At 37.2% G+C, this 13,314-nt stretch overlaps 1 protein-coding gene and 1 non-coding gene across 3 annotated transcripts in view; one reads left to right on the top strand and one right to left on the bottom strand.

Moving 5' to 3' along the window:
* sli (slit guidance ligand) overlaps positions 1-13,314 on the top strand; it is a 799,923-nt gene that overhangs the window by 435,014 nt on the left and 351,595 nt on the right. The gene's annotated exons all lie outside the window — the stretch shown is intronic.
* On the bottom strand, positions 12,497-12,568 carry TRNAY-GUA (transfer RNA tyrosine (anticodon GUA)). Its single transcript has one exon. It is a non-coding gene; the product is annotated as a tRNA-Tyr (tRNA).

Below are 13,314 nucleotides of genomic sequence, written 5' to 3'. Positions count from 1 at the left end.
AACGAACCTTTCCCTGTATCTCTGACATCGAGCTGATGTTTATATTACGGCACTGGTACACTGGTATTTATTCATACAAGTAAGTTCTTTTGCTCTCCTGAAAAATAGAACATATTGGCTTAATTCTTTTCTAAGAAGTGACATTCAATTAGTGTATTATCAAAGTTTCCTGCCATATACTATTGTTTAAATTAATTTTTAAATTAAAACCACGATTTTAACCGTAATCTTGCTACTTTTAACCTATCATTTAAATACGTTGTATAAATTGACCCTTATATAACGTCACTGTTGATGATGAGGTATAGCTCTACTATTTTTGAGGATTAGTTTTGCTATTATTCACCGCTTAGAGTAGTGGTAAGCATGTCTGACTGTAAAACTCACGAGCCCGGGATTGAATCCTAGTTGGGACAACGTACCTCTTTGAAATTTATTCATTTGGTTGTTTTTTTATAATACCGTACATTTATTTATTCTGGTGATGTTATGGTCATCAGGCCTTCTCTTCCACGTCACCAGAAATATGTATACATACAGCGAAAAAAACCAATTAATAACGTCCATTCAAACAGACAAGAACGTTTACAATTACAGTAACTAAAAAAAAAAAAAGAAAAGAAAAAAATAAATGCGACAACATTATAACCTCAACCATTTGAATAAAGTGTCGGTAAGTTTTTGCTTTTGGTACTCGGACTCATTTCGCCGGCATTGTCATAATCAGATACATAAAACAACGGGAAAATACCGTGTCTTTCATCTATTTCTCTAATAGTATATTACTGTTATTGCTGCTGCTGCTGCTACTACTACTACTACTATTACTCCTGCTGCTACTGCTACTGCTACTACTACCACTACTACTACTGTTGCTGCTGCTACTACTACTACTACTGCTGGTGCTACTACTACTGCTGCTACTACTACTGCTGCTACTACTACTGCTGCTACTACTACTGCTGCTGCTACTACTACTGCTGCTACTTGTACTACTACTACTGTTGCTGCTGCTACTACTACTACTACTGCTGCTGCTGCTACTGCTACTACTACTACTATTGCCGCTGCTGTTACTACTATTGCCGCTGCTGTTACTACTACTACTACTGCTACTACTACTACTACTACTACTGCTGCTGCTGCTACTACTATACTACTACTACTACTGCTGCTACTACTACTGATGCTACTACTACTACTACTACTACTGCTGACGCTACTACTACTACTACTGCTGACGCTACTACTACTACTACTACTACTACTGCCGCTGCTGCTACTACTACTACTGCTGCTACTACTACTGATGCTACTACTACTACTACTACTACTACTGCTGACGCTACTACTACTACTGCCGCTGCTGCTACTACTACTACTACTACTACTACTACTACTACTGCCGCCGCCGCCCCCGCCACTGAATGGTTTTTAATTTCTCGGCCAAGTATCGAGAGAAGAATTTAGAAAATTCCTGATTATATTCAAGAGGAAGACTAAAAAAAGAAGCAAGAAAAATCGTTTATTATTCACTGGCTCTTGATGACAGCAGCGACATTACTGATACAGCAAAGCTTGAGATTTTTATCCGCGGGATTGATCAAGATGTTAGTACAGGAACCACCACTGGTTGTAGTTTTCATGCCAAGTACCTTTCCTCCGTCTCCTTACTTCATAGACTGTCTGTCGCATGTAATCACTGCAGTTAGAGTCTTGGTCACCACTGTCATAGACTAAAATTGACACAGTTTTCATGCACAGAGTTGTTTTTTAGGAAAATTAAACAGATGTACTGGGACTTTTCACCCTCCCTGTACACTGGAGTGCGTCGATTGTCGGACGATGTAAGCATAGATTGCAACTGATATCGTTCTCTGGGGAGTGAGCGTGGTTGTTAGCATTTGTTTATGCCGTTTACATAGATGTAGATAATTTGTTTTGTACTGTATGTAACTAAACAGTGTTTCCTTTTGAAATGCAATATTTGGCACGTATGTAAATTTGTTCTATGTTATTAACGAGTTCTCCGAATTATCAAGATCTTCAGTCATTCGAAACTTGCCCGGTCCCGTTTCAGCCAGATAAACGGGGTTGTATCGCATATGAATAATTGTACTTATGTGTATCCAAAGCCTACCCACTAGATATGAACAACGATCGAGAAAGCAAGACTAACAGCTCCCGCAAAGCCAAAAACCCGCACGACAATGTTGTATACGTCGCGTCGTTGACGTAAAGACTGCTTGTGAGTGTTTCGAGACGCCGAGATTGATCACTCCCGAAGTCCCGAATGTCAAGCAGCCTTAAATCGCCACAGTTGTTTATACCTGACTGAACTTTTATCTACTTTGGCAACTGTTATATATCTTTAAAGAATCAAGTAGCCTATTTGAAACATCATCTCTACTTTTCAATGTATAATGATCCGTTCCCCAATCTTTAGGGACTATTTAATTACTAGGCCCTTATTAAAATTCTAAGAATTTTCTTTTCATATTATGTTTGAGATCAAATGTGCAATCTCAAGTAAAAAGATATTAACGTTATGTTTTATGTTTCTTAGTAATGGAAATTTATTTTAGAATTGTTTTTCTTTTCTATTCATATAACCGTAGGTAATATCATATAATAGAACCAGAGCATTTTGATAACCAAGATACTGTTCTGTTTTGTCTTTTTGTCTCATTTAAACATTTATAATGTTATTTATTTCAATGATATATGTTATTCAAAGTTACGAAATCTTTCCACGCCGACCAAATGCTATTTCGAGAATGATGAGCGAGACTCGAAGCGCACGAGAATGACGAGACGAGACTCGAAAGACAAATGCAGCGAACACAGCGAGCGAGAGCGGCAGTTAGTTTTGTTCATCTCTACTACCCACTTCACTTGCGTGATTCAGGCTCCGCATATTGCAGACAGATGGCAGGGCTATGACTCATTTTCAATTTGCACACCACTTCGGCGAGCCACACTATGCTTGATTTGTATCTGTGTTGAGAGTTATGTTGGGGTGAGTGTATGTGTAAGTGTTCATGTAAGTGTAGTGTAGGGAATGTGTGATGATGATGATGATGATGAGGAGGAGGAGGACGTGGAGTAGGAGGAAGAAGGGAGAAGGGAAAACTCGGTTCCGACATGTAGCCCACTCCTGTCGAATAGCACCAAGGAGGCCGCCAAACTTAACGTTCCCGTCCTACGGACGAATCACAACAAAGAGTGACATAAACCTTCTCTTCATATGCACTGCGGAGAGATTTGGTATTTAACCCAGGGATATTGGTGCGCAATCTAGTGATTAGAGTCGACCTGGTTGGCGAGTTGGTATAGCGCTGGCCTTCTATGCCCAAGGTTGGGGGTTCGGTCCCGGGCCAGGTCGATGGCATTTAAGTGTACTTAAATGCGACAGGCTCTTGTCAGTAGATTTACTGGCATGTAAAAGAACTCTTGCGGGACAAAATTCCGGCACATCCGGCGACGCTGATATAACCTCTGCAGTTGCGAGCGTCGTTAAATAATACATAACATTTCTAGTGATTAGAAGTTGTCCACCGCCACCTCTTCTAGTCCCGAGGTAGAAATGTTACAAGAAAATTTCTGACCCCGTTGTGTAATTCTGCAATGCTTGGGAAAAGTGACATAAGTCAGTTTCCACAAACCTTTTTTGATAATTTATTGACAACTTACGGAACATCTGCTCGCTTGGAAAAAAAATACATAAGTATTTCTCCCATTACAATAATTCATACGGAAAAAAATCAAATCGACATAAACCAGTGTAAATTGTAAATAAATTATCAAAAAAGGTTTGTGGAAACTGACTTATGTCACTTTTCCTAAGCATAGCAGAATTGTAGTTAAATGCTTACTTACTTACTTACTTACTTACAAATGGCTTTTAAGAAACCCACAGTTTCATTGTCACCCTCACATAAGCAGGCTATCAGTCCTTATCCTATGCAAGATTAATCCAGTCTCTTTCATCATATTCCACCTGCCTCAAACCCATTTTAATGTCCTCCCATGTTGTAGTTACATGCGACTGGAAATACGTAATAGTGATAGTATTTTGGGAGCACCTTATAACTCAACAATGATATTACTCTTTTCTCTCTTACACGCTTCGGATTTGGTGTTCGCCTCTCGATTCCCTTGCGGCTTAATGTAACAGTGACCGTCGCCTGCAACATGCTGATTAGGTTGTCCCGCATTACGGACCTGTCAGAGAAGTTGCCAGTAGATCGCGGCGGATATAACAAAACCAATGGAAAGTGTGTTTGTATGTTGTCTGTAGCTGTCGTGTAGTAATAACACCCGCCGACGTCTGCTCTCGTATGCGGCGACGCCTGGCGTCTGCTGTAATGAGGCTAAACGCCAGTAATTATATGCACTGGTACAGTCTCTTGTTTTATGTATACGTTCTGACGAAAAGTGGACTTTGTAATGTACGTAACAGCTAAGGGGTGAAGCTTTATGTAGAGTGAAATCAACGATCGTGTATTCGGAGCCAACGTAGGGCCTGTGTTTTCTTATGTGACGCTTCTGTGTTGTGGGGTCACATTGGAAGGTTCTGCAGACATAGGCCTATGTATATCAATAAACTAGACTGTCTTTTGTTCGATAATAAATTTAATTCAGTTTCCGAGACAACAGCTGTTTAGAAATAAAGTAGTTATTTATGATACCTATAAGTTTGCTTCGTCTCGTGTCACAAACTTTATACTCGTGCCAAAATGATAACTTTACGAATGTATATCATACAATGTTTTTTCTACGATAACACAGATTTACATTAAATAAATATATCAAATTGGAGAGGTTATAAGATCACGATTTCACGGCCGTCTAAACTTAAAATCATTAAGACATAAATATTCATGGAATTTCAGTCTATTTTATTTATGATCACGATTTCATGGCCGTTTAAGCAGGCCATATGATCAACAAAGAGGTTAGGAAAAGTTGAATGTCGTATCTTGTTGCAATGAGTACTACAGATGTAACTTTAGAATAATACGGGTTAAAATGTAAATATGAATGTTAACTTTGTTACGTTTTTGTGTTACGTGTAATATTTATGTCATGAAAGATCGAAGTAATGCATTAATTTCTTATTGAATGAAGTTTGTACATTGAATATTACATTCTCTTTGACGATGCGTAAAATGAATAAAATTTATTTATTTATTTATTTATTTATTTATTTATTTATTTATTTATTTATTCTTCATTCATATATTTATTTATTTACAATGGTGGAGTTAAGGCCATCTTTATTTATTTATTTACTTATTTATTTATTTACTGTGGTGGAGTTAAGACCACCAGGTCTCCTCTTCCACACCACCAGAAACCAGAAATACAATACAACTAACTACACGCACTATCGTAGAAAAAAATATTTCCTAGTTTAGCTGCTCAATATTTTTAAGTTAATCTTTTATCAAGTTAATGGATATAAGTCAACAAGAGTTAGTGAGTATGCTGTTTGTTAAAGATATTAAATGACCTTGTTTCGCTTTCGTTTACTTCCTTTCGGATGTAACATTGCATACCCAATAAAAAAAAGCAGAGAACTGACATTAGAAGACATGCTTTTCTTACAATTCCAGTTTCAAAGAGCTTGTTTCGTACAAAATTTAATTTTCGGAGCCATGTTTATTAGACTTCATTTTGTCCACATCTGTGAAGTAACGGTTAGCACGTCTAGCCGTGAAACGAGTGGGTCCGGGTTCAAACCCTGGTTAGGGAAAGTTATCTGGTTGAGGTTTTTCTGAGGTGTTCCCTCAAACAATCGAAGCAAAATTGCTGGGTAACTTTCGGCGTTGGACTTCGGACTCATTTGCCACCATAATTACTAGTGTTGTGGGATTTAATCGATTAATCTAAATTGTAAGATGATATAAGCAAAAAGGTGTGTGCGAAAATGAATACAGTAATATAAAAAAAAGAACAGTGGTTTCAACTCATTACGCAAAATTGCAAGAGTTTTGTCAAATAACAAGTGAGAGTGTTATAAATTTGATGTAGAAACGGATGATGTGAAATATTTTACATATGCCCCCTTGATTTTAGCCGATGTAGAAAGCAGTTTTTCCGCATACAAGTTATACTATCCGACACTCGGCAGTCATTTTCATTTGAAACTTTGAAAGTTCATACATCATACAGTACAATGAGAGGAGTTCGACCGGCACCGTGGATCGTGTCCCGGCATGGCTCAGTTGGAAAGAGCCCTCAGCGCGCAGAGCTGAGAGGTCCCGGGTTCGATTCCCGGTGCCGGAAAGAATTTTTCTCGATTTAATGGTGTTGAAAGTTTATTTGTTGTTTATTGCAGCAGGAACCAAAACCAGTCGACCTGTTCGGCGAGTTGTATAGCGCTGGCCTTCTATGCCCAAGGTTGCGGGTTCGATCCCGGGCCAGGTCGATGGCATTTAAGTGTGCTTAAATGCGACAGGCTCATGTCAGTAGATTTACTGGCATGTAAAAGAACTCCTGGGGGACAAAATTCCGGCACATCCGGCGACGCTGATATAATAATGGTAGTAATTAAGACGCGAGGATGTTTATGAAACGAGCGCAAGCGAATTTCATAATTTTCATACGAGCGTTTTAATTACCATTATAGGCAAGTTTCGTACGACTTTTTATGCTCGACCATATTTCTAACTTGAAATTATTCATAAGTATTCATGTTATTATGTGAGTGAGTGCAATAGCCTACCTCATAAATTGTGAGATGTGCGCAGACGCGAAAGTATTGATTTTTTTCCGGGAAACGAATGTCTACGACCTTGATATAATCTAGAGAGTAAGATAAAGATTAGTCTTGATATAACCTTGAAATTGAATTTGACATTGAAAAACGAGATGACAAATTGAATTTATTTGAATATTATTTACAATTAACGCTAATTATTATAGTAACAGAACATAACCTTCTGCGACAGTATTGGACTTCCAGCCTCCGTGACATTTCGATAGTTGTCTTTCGATTGCATATCCGAGAATAATCGAAAACCTGAACTTTAATGAATAAGTGTACTTTAATGACATGCATTAAGGACTGCTACCAGGTGCATAATTACTACATTTCGGTATGGTCGAGCATAAATAAATTAATGTAACAGTTAAATACAAGGAAAGCAAAATTGTACGCCATACACCTTTACGGCATTCTAAAACTGTAATGCAAAACTCTAAATATTAAAATAAAAAAAACATGTTTTCAGACATACGTTTTACCACATTTGCGACAATTTAAGTATAATTTCCAACAAATATTCTCAACCTCACCAGCATTTTAGACCTTTACGATATTAACCCTTATATAGGCCTACAATGATTGTATTGTCTTGATTTTATAATACGCAATAATCGTATAAAAAACACGGAACTTGCTTGCTTAGTCGTGTGTTTGTGAAATTCGCTTCCGCTGCCTGTACTTGAAACACGTCGACTACATTATTAGACTTTATCTTGTTTTGATGAATACTAGAACCACAGTCTAGTATATACAGTCGCGAAGCTCAATACGTAGTAAATATACAAACATTAGATAGTTGCTCACCACTAGGGTCGCTAATATCGCCTCATTACAGGCAATGCAAAGTACTGCCGAGCAAAAAAAACGCAACATTTGAATAAATTTGAAATATCAATCCGTAATACAAATTATAACACTTCTGTGTGCTTCTATGGACCTGTTTGTGTTAGGCAAATGTTAATTCATGTTTTGGGAAGAAAAATATACCCATTGGGTCGTTTATGACACCCTTTTTGGCACTTCCTGTCCGGTACTGTATATTTATTGCTATGCCGTTAAAATTTACAACCCTAAACCTAAGCAGCTAAAACATAGTTACAGCACTATAGTTTTCTTTTTTGTTTATAATGGAATTCTGTGATATTGAACTCAGTTTTAAACAACATTTAAGAGAGTTAAGATACCGTTAACCCCCGAGAACGTCGCTAGAGTAGTCATGTTGGAAAAAGATGACCGCAGCTTACGTTATGTGGCTCAGGTGTCGCATAAATGGCTCCGTAGCTCTTGAAGAGTATCTGGAGCATGTTGACGGACATTTCTTCCTACAATGTCCCACAGATGATCAATTGGGTTAAGTTCCAGACTGCGTGACGGCCATTGCATGAGTTGGATCTCTACTTCACTGAGGTACTGGAGGACGTATCGCGCCACGCAAGGACGTGTACTGTCCTGCATGAGCACGTAATTGTCACCAATAAATGATGCAAAAGCAAGAACATGTTGCCCAAGAATTTCTTCAATGTAGCGATGGGCAGTAAGAGACCCATCTTCCACAAAACAAGATTCGTTCATGCAGTCAAACTGATGTCTGTCCACACCATCACTGAACCGCCCTGAAATGCTGTCCTTGATGAAAAGTTGCATGGAGAATACCTTTCTCCAGTCCTCCACACTCTTTCTCTTCCATCTGAGGATCTGAGGCAGAATTGGGACTCATCTGTGGACAAAAATGTTCCCCACTGTTTGTCAGCCCATTCCTGATGTTCCCTTGAAAATTGTAAGCGAGCTTGACGATGTTGTCTAGTAAGTTCTGAGCCAAGGGCAGATCTTCTGGATATCAGGCCAGCATCAAGTAACCTTCTCCTCACAGTCCACTCACTAACATTCACATCTCGCACTTGTTCTAGTCGGTTTCTGGCTTCGACCGCAGTGGTGTGGCAGTTACGCAGCACTTGAAGGCGCAAGAACTGGTCATCTATAGCAAGAAGTTGACCTTTCCCTACCATATCTCGGTCTTCGAGAATATGAAGCAAGTTCCTTGTACCTTTGCACTGTACGTGAAACCGTCGACGGAGTTGTATGCAACCCCTGAGCCACATAACGTAAACTGCGGTCATCCTCTACCAACGCGACTGCTCTAGCGGCGTTCATGGGGCTTAACGCCATCTTAACTTTCTTACATGTTGTTGAAAACTGAGTTCAATATCACAGAATTCCATTATAACCAAAAAAAAGAAAACTATAGCGTTGTAACTTTGTTTTAGCTGCTTGGGTTTAGGGTTGTAAATTTTAATGGCACAGCAATAAATATACAGTACCGGATAGAAAGTGGCAAAGAGGGTGTCACAAACGACCCAATGGGTATACTTTTCTTCCCAAAACATGAATTAACACTTGCCTAACACAAACAGGTCCATAGAAGCACACAGAAATGTTATAATTTGTATTACGGATTGATATTTCAAATTTATTCAAGTGTTGCGTTTTTTTTTTTTTTTTTTTTTTTGCTCGGCAGTGTAGTACTGTCACAGTCTATTGTTTCTAGCACCCTCAAAACTCAAGCTTCGTGACTGTATATAGTAGACCGTGCTAGAACCTCTCAAAATATTGAATGCTTTTTTTATCATCCTGTATAAACTACTAACTCATAATGCTTCCCTATGTAAGAATGTACATGAAGTTTGAGTGAAAAGTTTTTGTCGTCTGTATGCTAAATTGCCTTATTGTTTTCTCTGTTTCACGGAAACTTTATTGCCTTGTGAAATACTCAACTTTTTAAAAATATTGTTCTTCATGGTAGCAGCGCTAGTCGTTTCGAGTGGAAATAATTGTATTTATCCACTTTGTAGTTTAAAATTATTGTTTGTTAAAGTGAACATTAATTTCATTTGCTTTATTGTACAATACTTCAGCTTTTAAAAGCCATATAATTTTTTCCTTTGCCTTACCACGTAAAATTGTTGTCGGTTGCTTTACTATAGCATAGCTTATCGTCACTTCGTAGGCGGACGTATAGGTGCTTGACGGTTTGAACATGTTTGCCTGGTTAAAGTGGGAGGCACGTCGGTAACGTTGTTGTTTATCGAGGCAGGAGGTATGTATCACAGCGCGGGAGGGAGGGATTGGAAGGAGAGGACAGAAAGAGAGAGAATTAATTCCAGTTATTTATTCTATAGTTTATATCTGTTTCCTATGGAATCTGCGAATGATGTTAGGAGATTTTGTGGACAAAATGAAGAGATTTGTTGTGCTATTTGTACAAGAGAGGGTCGGTGAGTGAGTGAGTGGTAGTGTGGGTTGGTTTGGAGGGGTGGAGAAAGGTTTAATGGAAACATCTCTGCATACCGACCCCAATTTTAACTCTTCAAACAGAAATTTCCCTCTCGCTAGTCCAATGTGCTTAAACCATTTACACCACTCAAACACAGAGACGATGCAACATTTAGCAAACTTGTGTTCCCGTTCTCACGGCCCCCTTCTCCCAAAACCTTGCTCGCTTGCAAGGCCTCCTACTGTTGCTCCAGTTGTAAAAATCTAAGGCTATGTTATGTTCAATAATTCCTCAAGTTTGGGAATGGAGCCATAGGGCAGCAATGTATGCATTTCTAGATAACAGTTAATATCGGGATACATTTACTGCTTCTATATGTAAATTACTAAGAACGGTATTAACATTTCAGAGTATTGGCCATGGCATTATAGCACGTGATATTTATGGAAAATTGCAGGGAGTTCATGTTGCGTTCATAAACAAACATTCCTATCGAGATATGGGTAAAACCATTTAGTTTGCTGTCTTTAAAATGTTAATATTACGGGCGTAAATAGAATTCCAATAGAAAGGAATTTATTGCAAATAATGTTAGATATGTTTAATCTCAGTGATGATTTTTTTAACAGAATTTCCTTTTCTTCACTACAATCTCACTTTACATGCTCAAGTTTGCTTCAGGTAAGTGGTGGACAGAGTAACAATGTAATCAGCTCAATCAAAAATCGAACTGACGACAGCAAAAAAAAATTACTGACAATAGTTACTGTATTTACGATATGAGTATCGTAACGTTTCTTATTGCAATACGAGATTGAACAGTTGTCGAGTATTGTAATAAGACTTTACGATAAGTAAACTATATCGCACTGTGTAAAGTTTTATCCAATTTAATAAAAACTTAATTTTAATAAAAGTAACTATTATTTTTATTAGTTTTGAACATGTCTTCTGTGGAGACACGATTATTATTATTATTATTATTATTATTATTATTATTATTATTATTATTATTATTATTAATGTATTAATTAACAGAAAAGATTGTATTAGAGACCTCGGTGTATTAATTGACAATAAATTATATTTTCACAACCACATTGATTATATTTATAACCATGCAATAAGAATGTTAGGATTAATTCGGTCAATTACTTATTCTTTTTCAACAACTGACTCTCTTTTAATACCATACTATACACCAGTGAGATCGAAACTCGAATATGCATCTGTAGTTTGGAACTCTATTATTAGTTCTGATTCGGCAAAACTTGAAAATATTCAAAAGAAATGTATTTCATTATGTTCGTACAGATTTCTGCCTAATAACTCTGGGTATAACTATGATAAAAAATGTGAGCACTTTAAATTCGAAGCCTGTATGTCAGACGTCATGATCTCGAACACTTATTCTTATGTAAGGTCCTTAAAGGTGACATTAATTATCAATCTTTCTTAAATAGTGTCAGCCTTCGTATTCCTATGAAGGACATGAGACATCACAAACTCTTCTATATTAGAAATTCTAAATCTTCCTCGCCGGTCTCCAGATGTATTAGACATGCTAACTTACATGTAGGCGATTTCGATCCATTCAATGTATATAAGTATTAGAATATGGCAATGTCTTTCCTAATATTATTTGCATAATCCTTATACAGAAATTGGTAGTATGAATCAACTCCTTTCCATAATATTTTATAGTTTTAATTCTTGTAAATTAATCATTGTAATCTATGATCTTTATTTTGTTGTTAACTCAAGTATTTAATTATACCATAGTTGTTCATTTTAATGTATTAATTGTATCACTGTGCTGGACTTTTATAGGCCAATGGCTGTTGTCCAGCACATAAATATCAATAAATAAATTAGTTTCTTCCTACGTGAGGTCATTCGTTTGTTTTATTAGTTTTGAAGACGATAGGTTTTTATTTATAGCAGAAGAACAGCAGTACTAAGGGAAATAAACAAACATTGTTAAAATGACTTCAAACGAGGATTCAGATATCGAAAATTCTGCAATTTGAATTACTACGTATTCATAGAGTATTCAAATCGATCTGAACACATTTTCCGTACTGAATACGATCCCTGTTTTCATGCAATTTTCGATACGTGTTGAAAAAGATCTGAGTACAGAAGTTGAAGTTTCGAAAGTAGTTGTGTTGGTTAACATGTCATCGACATATTAGCGTGTTGGTCACTCTGTAGGCCTGAGCTGTAAACAATGTTGCGTTTTCCAAATGAGGCGCATGAAAATTTAATATTCTGGCTGTTAATATTCTGAATAATGGTAATATTGACGTTTAGGAAAACACGAAATATTATATATATTTTATATATATTTTTATATATATATTTTTTTGATGTACCGAAGTACATATGATATTTCCATGCAGATATTCTGCGTCATCATATGATGAAAGAGTGATGGAACGGAGAAAAATTCTCTCCAGCGCCGGGATTTGAACCCGGGTTTTCAGCTCTACATGCTGATGCTTTATCCACTAAGCCACGCCGGATGCAACCCCGACGCCGGTCAGAATCGTCTCAGATTAAGCTCCATCTCTTGGGTTCCCTCTAGTGGCCGCCCTCTGCACTACGTCATAGATGTCTATGAACGCAGGACCGAAGTCCATACATGTGTTGAGGTGCACTCGAATGAGTGACTGGTTGGCCGGAATCCGACGGTATAGGCGGAATGTAACTTCTTGCTTTTTATAATGTAAATCAGACTTCTAACTACAATCATTCATATTTCTTACATTATTTATTAATATTTATAGCCAACATTGAATGTGTAAAGAAAAGACTTTAGAAATCTCATATGGAATTTGTGATCTGTAGAGACATAAACATAGATTAACTCTCGGAACTTTTCCGTAAAAGTAAATTAAATTCACTCCTTGAGACTGGAAACCTTAGTCGTAGAGCCATTTTCCCACCAGCATACAAGCTGAAGTAGCACAGCCATTGATAAAAGTTTTGTACACAGAATTAGACTGAATTCCTATTCGACAGAACCTATAATCAATGGCTTGTCTGAACATGATAAACAAATCCTAAGTGTTTCCAATGTCACTGAACAATTTCAAAATATTAATTTAAAAACTAAAAAAGAATAGTAAATGCTGTATCTAGTGACTATTTACATTTATGTCTACAAAATGAATCTTGGAAAAACGTATATGATAGTGGTACTACTGATATTAAGAGTAAATGTATTGTATTTTTCACTTTAATTTCAGAATCACTTTAGTGGATGTTC

The sequence above is a fragment of the Periplaneta americana genome, chromosome 2 (genome assembly GCF_040183065.1).
Source record: "Periplaneta americana isolate PAMFEO1 chromosome 2, P.americana_PAMFEO1_priV1, whole genome shotgun sequence".
NCBI lineage: Eukaryota > Metazoa > Arthropoda > Insecta > Blattodea > Blattidae > Periplaneta > Periplaneta americana.
This window is presented reverse-complemented; position numbering and strand designations above follow the sequence as displayed.